We start from the raw sequence: 6,000 nt of genomic DNA on the forward strand, positions 1-6,000 counted from the left end.
ATTGCTGGCAGAGAAGACCCAGGTGTGCACAGAGAACACGGTGTGCGCTGCAGCCCTGATTTGGGCTGTCTGTGCTTGGCAAGGTGAGGGTGAAGTCTCAGATTGTCAACGAAAAAAAAACAAAAAACTGTAAAAATAAATAAACATGTAAATAAATAAATCTAACATGCAAAACGGTCTCTTGTTGATGGAATGGAGCGAGGAGGTGTTTGAAGACCGTGGGCTGCAGAAAAATGAGGGGGCGTGGCCTCGGCTGGGCCGTGCCTTCACTGGCTTTGCCGTCAGTCAGAGACAGGAGAGGAAGCCAGGTTGCCATGGGAACAAATGCTGAGTGTTAACCAGAAGGGAAACAAACAAAGTAGTGCTTATAAAAAGCAGGTTGGGCATGAAACAGAGCCGTGTAGGGACGGAGCAGTGTGGGGACGGAGCAGTGTGTGTGTGGCCTGTAACCAATGCTAGCATTACTCAAGCTTATGTGTCCATTGTGTGTAATATATTTGGGGTGATTAGATCAGAGAAGGACTTACCTCTGTGAGCACAGAAGTGAACCCCAGCAGCTCGGTATTGCTATTGTAAAACCTGCACTCCTGCTTTCGTAGTTCCGCTTTGCTCCTGTAATCAATCTTTGCGTTGCATGGCTGAAAACGCTGTCATAGTTTTCTGAAAGCGCGCGTACCCCGAGGACCCACAGATCCAAGGTGTTTTGAATGCATTGCTAGTAAAATCATATTATCCACATAGTGAGCTGCGCTGTGTGCCCTGTCTGGAACCTTTTGTTCATGAGTGAGGGCTCACGCACGTAATGTATTCCATCGCTGTCTGATCACACATGTGCCTGGAGGGAGACCTGCTAATGCCAGGCAATAATTACGAGCTCTTATTTTGTGCAGGAAGGGTAGTTCCTTTATCGGTGTACTGCTAACGCTGTTTGTGAGTTCCCACCGTGTTCATGACAACCCTGCACCACCACCCTCACTGTCAGTCTTTTCCTGCTGATACTCTTCACTTCTCTCTCTCTCTCTTTTTTTTTTTCGCTTTCTTGCCTCCCGAACCTCCATCCCGAGACTCGGGGAGACGGGTTGGGGACGGGGGGGGGGGGGGGGGGGGGGTGTTACGGGAGAAAAGTGCATCTCGCGGTAATTGGACGTCAGCACGTTGCCTGATCCTGACCATGAGACAAATGCAGCCGCTCTCTCCTTCTCTCTCTCCTTCTCTCTTATTCTCTCTCTCTCTCTCTCTCTCTCTCTCTCTCTCTCTCTCTCTATTTTCCCCTTCGGCACGCAGTGTTATTGTCCCCTGAGCCTTAGAACTATGGCGGGGCGTGCAATATACCTAAACGGCCTGCTCGAACACCCGGCTCCGCGTCAGAATCAACACGCCATCCCCAAATCAACACGTTTCCTTACGCTGCTCCGCCATCCCCACCAGGCACTCTTTACTCCCTGACTGAGCTGCTCCAATAATATTTATACTGCAATATTTTTTTTGCCTCCATTCTTCAGTCTCCCCCGAAGTCCAGCGCCACGGGGCAAACCTCCCAAGCCCCGTCTTCCCACCAACCCCCATAACCCCCAAAGCTGACAGACAGACAAACGTGTTGTTTTCTCTTTTTTTGCCTTTCACCTCACAAGCCTCCCTCTGCCCGGCCGACTGCAGCCCTGAATTGACGTTGGCTGTCTCAATGCTACCGAGCCCCATTGTGTGGAGCTAGAGGGGAGTTAACACCCATGTCCAAGCCCAATGAATAGTATTATTATACACAGCTCGGCCCCGGTTCGAGCCCACACCCCCCCCTGCTCTCACACCCAGCCCTCAAGACTCTGCCTTAACCAACTGCATCCACTACTCAACTCTTCGTTTCATCTGCTATTTGGTTTTAGATTTTTTTAACACAATAAATGAGCAATTCTTTGTGTGCAGGGGTAAACAGAAGGTATTTTCTTGTTTTAAAGGGGCTTGGCGTGTATAAACGAAACAACCCCTTTCATTCATATGCATGATAGGAGGCTTTTGAAATTATTTGAATAATTTCAGACACCATGGAAGCATAAAAGAAATGTATTGCATTGTGTTTTGGCATGCATTTAAAATGTAGTGAAATTCCTTTTTTTTTTTTTTTGGTCACTTTTACCAGAGAAACATCAGACCAGTGACTGTAAACGCACATGGCAGGCGATTTTCTTCCAGACTGACATCCTTAACTCCAAAAACTCTCCAGCCTTAGTGTTTTTTAAAATCTGGGTTAGGAAGTTCACCTTGCAAACCGTGAGCGCATGCCAGAACATTCGCCTCGCACATCCCTTCGATCCAAAGCCGTGGACTGACACTCAGAAAGTTAAGATGAACTTCTTCTTTTTTTTTGCTCTTCCCTCCTTCTGTTGTTGTTTGTTGGCAGGAGGTGGAGAAGGCTTGGTGAGTGGGAGTAGGAGTGAAGGATGGAGGAGCGAACTCGGAGCTGGCGAGCACAGCTGTGGACCGCCACGGGGCTCTCTCTTCCTCATCTCCTCACGAGGCCCCGGCTCCCCGTCTCGGGGTCTCGTGGAGACGGCAGGGGCCAGCCAGGGAGCGGCGGAGTGGGCCGGCGAGGCAGGCTGCTGCCGCCGCTGGCTACCGGGCTCCACAGCAGCGAGGTGGGAGAGAAATCGATATGGAGGGAAGAGGCTGCCAGGGGTCGCCCAGCGCAGCCCCCGGCCACGGCGCCATGGGAACCCTGGCGCTCATCTCTCCATCTCCCTACCCGCTCCCAGTCAACTCAAATCAGCCAGAGAGAGGGTCAGGGGGCCTGATGCTCTGTGTGTGAGCAGGAGTGTGTGTGTGTGTGCGTGTGCGTGTGTGTGTGCGCGTGTGGTTCTGCCAGAGGGACTTTACCAGCCTCAGCACCACTTGATAAAACTTTGTCTGCCTGAGACTGAGTGGAAAAAGAGCGCCAAAGGTCTTTTCCCCCACTCCTCGGTTCCTTTTTTCGTGAGTGCACATTCCCCATGACTGAATGAGCGCTTGACGGAGATCCCTCTCACGGTGAATCGAGAGGCCTTCCTTCATACACCCTCCTCCAACCAGGCACAGAGTACTCTACATCACACGAGCAGGCAAGAGAGGACAACTTGATCTTTTGTCTTTTTTTTTTCCGAGGACATTTTTTGGCTTTTTCAGTTGTAGATTAAATTAAATGATTAAAAAAAAAACTCTCTGTCCTTTGAGAGCGTCTTAAAAGGCTTCGTTGTTGATGCGCACAAAGAGGCTCAGCACTCTGAACTACTCCAGACGTGCTGCCCGCTGCACCTTCACAGCACCAGGCTTTAGTCAGATTAAATATAGCAGGAGTGTAAAGTGGACCAAGTTAAGCTCCGATCAGCTAGGACCAAAATCGCTCCTCAAAGGTCCCAAGTACTGCCTGTTTTGGGCCTTGGGCTGAGGTCCTTTTGGAATGGGGAACGCTCGATTTCTTTCCAGAGACTTCCAGAGAACTTAATGAAATGGACTACTGTGCTAATGCTGCTATGGCTAGTAGACGCCCCTGTGGATGCTTTAAGGAAATGAAGCTCAGCCAAAGCGGACGGGAGTCCACAACACTTCTTAGCCAACAGAAACCAATAAGGTGAGTACAGATTTAACATTGGTTTCCTCAAGACTCACACAGCCCTCTTGTTGAATGTTAATTTCTGCTTCGTGAGATACATCACAGTTGCCCCCAGAGAGGTCTTTGAGACACATACAGTCTTCCAACTTCCACAAGTGAGCAGTCCTTCCAGTGGGTGATGGGAAATGCCTGCTTGGCTCATGGCTAACATATCACTGCTGCATTTCCATATCTGATTGCTCTCTTTGGGGGAAAAGGATGTCAGTGAGGAGTGGCTCTGGGGGAAAGCCAGGTCTCTGGGGTTTTCCCAGTTGTCAAAACTACAGAAAGTTGGGATGAATCGTGTAAGGCTAGGTCTCTTTTGTTTAACGTCTGGCTTTGCCGAGTTGTGGCAGGCGTATCCATAGCCTTGCTGCGGTCAGCACATTACATATGGTTGTTAGTGTATGGGGTGTAAACCCTACACTCAGTCTGGTGCCTGTACAGCATTCATACTCTTGCCATACCTTGTCTAAGCTGGGCAGCGCCACTGAACAAAATGGCTACCACAGTCTGCCAGCTGCCTCCTCGGCCAAGATGGCGGCATCTTGAACGGCAGCCATCTGCCTAATCAGTGCCCTGCATGCAAATCGCTTATAATTGCATCTGCATATTGTTAATTCACCCAGCCATTACTGTAGAGGGCTGTCAGCATTGAAAGGCATCAGCCACTCTGCTCCCCTTGGTGAGCAGCTTGGGAACAAACGCATACCTGCCATTCAGGTCTTTCATACTACTTCACAATTTATTCCACTTTATGTTAAGCTGCATTAGTATTCTCTTGGTGAAAACGAAAAAATATTCCTTTTTCTAGCCACAATGCGTCCGGCAGCCACACCATCTGCGACATCTGTGGCTGGCTAGTCAAGCTAGCCTGGTTGACGGAAATCCCTCCGTTGTAGAGGCCTGCCGCCAGACTTCCGCACATAATGACCTCATTAGCATGCGCGGCGCTGCCTGCCGTGGCCCTGGGAGTGGTGCCGTGTTGGGGGACCCAGTGTTGGGCTCCTCCACGGCACTGCACGGCACTACGCATGTCCCTTACAGCACTGCAGATCATGGAATCGAGGCTCCGGCAGATGTATGCGCATCAGTACTTCTCTTAGCAGGCCTGCTGTTATGAAGAGGTGTGGGCTTGTTGAATTATTTTGGACACAAATAACCACTCTCTCTGTTGACCTAGAATTATTGTGATTATGGAACTTGATTTTTCTTGCGGTGGCACATGGTGGCATACTGTTGGAATGAGGATTAACAGCTGTTGTATATTGATATTTAGCAGCACTGTGTTAACCACTCATTTAAAATACACACAAACAGCTGGCAATTCTGCTCTTGGCAGAGCTCTACAGAAAAGAATAGGCGGTATTTCCTGAAATTAAAGAAAAATAATTTCTTCATAGTTCTTTAGTGGCTACAGTGGTGAACATTAGATTTTTCATTGAAGATTTGTTCCATAAAATGTAAAAATGACCTATATTGTATTTTTGCATGATGTGTTTGCTTACCCAAAATATCTATTTATGGTTGAAAGACCCTCCATTATATGTATTGTACACCATTTAACCATTTAAGCATCAGAAGGGTTATTGAAATATATTTTCTCATCAAAGAGCTGCAGAATGGTGGTATAATTATATATTTGTGAAAATGGAGAAAATTTGAAAATTTACAACCACACACACACACACACACACACACACACACACACACACACATATATATATATATATATATATATATATATATATATATATATATATATATATATATATGTGTGTGTGTGTGTGTGTGTGTGTGTGTGTGTGTGTGTGTGTGTGTGTGTGTTTGGTAAATATTCCAGTCAATATACAAACATTCTCATGCAAACAAATCCTTTTAAACTGTCTTTGTAAACTTTTAATACTCAGACAGTTTTATTCAGCTGTTAGCTTGTGTCTTGTGGAACACATCGAACATTGTTCTGAATGCTCCAACCCAACATGTGCAGCTGGGCTTCACTTTGCATATGTGCAGGACTTGAGTCATTTGAGTAGACACCTCGTCGGGCTTTGGTGATGTCATTAAAAATGTGAGTAATGTGTTTGAAATGTTACTGAATGCCAGTTGATCTCCTCCACTGTAGACAACTGGCTTTGCTGTACAACCTCCATCACAAGCTGAGAAACATCCTTCAGTTGCTCTATTTTTGCTCCAAGCTCTACGGGTTTGAATGAAGAAGGGTCTTTTATAGGGAGACTAGGATGTTGGGTTGTTGGGGGGGGGGCAGGTTGTCTGCCTGGACTGCTCTCTGCAGCCGAACTCTCTCGTAAAACTCTCCTGCATGTCTCGGTCTGCTGGTCATCTCTCTGCCTGCATTTCCGTACTCACAACAGCTGTCG

At 47.6% G+C, this 6,000-nt stretch overlaps 1 long non-coding RNA gene across 3 annotated transcripts in view; it reads left to right on the forward strand.

Annotated features, from left to right (window-relative positions):
• Positions 1 to 6,000, forward strand: part of LOC113576171 (uncharacterized) — a 41,586-nt gene that overhangs the window by 24,336 nt on the left and 11,250 nt on the right. For all 3 annotated transcript variants that reach the window (XR_014120065.1, XR_014120067.1, XR_014120066.1), the window contains one exon: positions 2,396 to 3,598. This is a non-coding gene — a long non-coding RNA (uncharacterized LOC113576171). The remainder of the gene's footprint in view (positions 1 to 2,395; positions 3,599 to 6,000) is intronic.

The sequence above is a fragment of the Electrophorus electricus genome, chromosome 26 (genome assembly GCF_041902795.1).
Source record: "Electrophorus electricus isolate QZ-2024a chromosome 26, ASM4190279v1, whole genome shotgun sequence".
NCBI lineage: Eukaryota > Metazoa > Chordata > Actinopteri > Gymnotiformes > Gymnotidae > Electrophorus > Electrophorus electricus.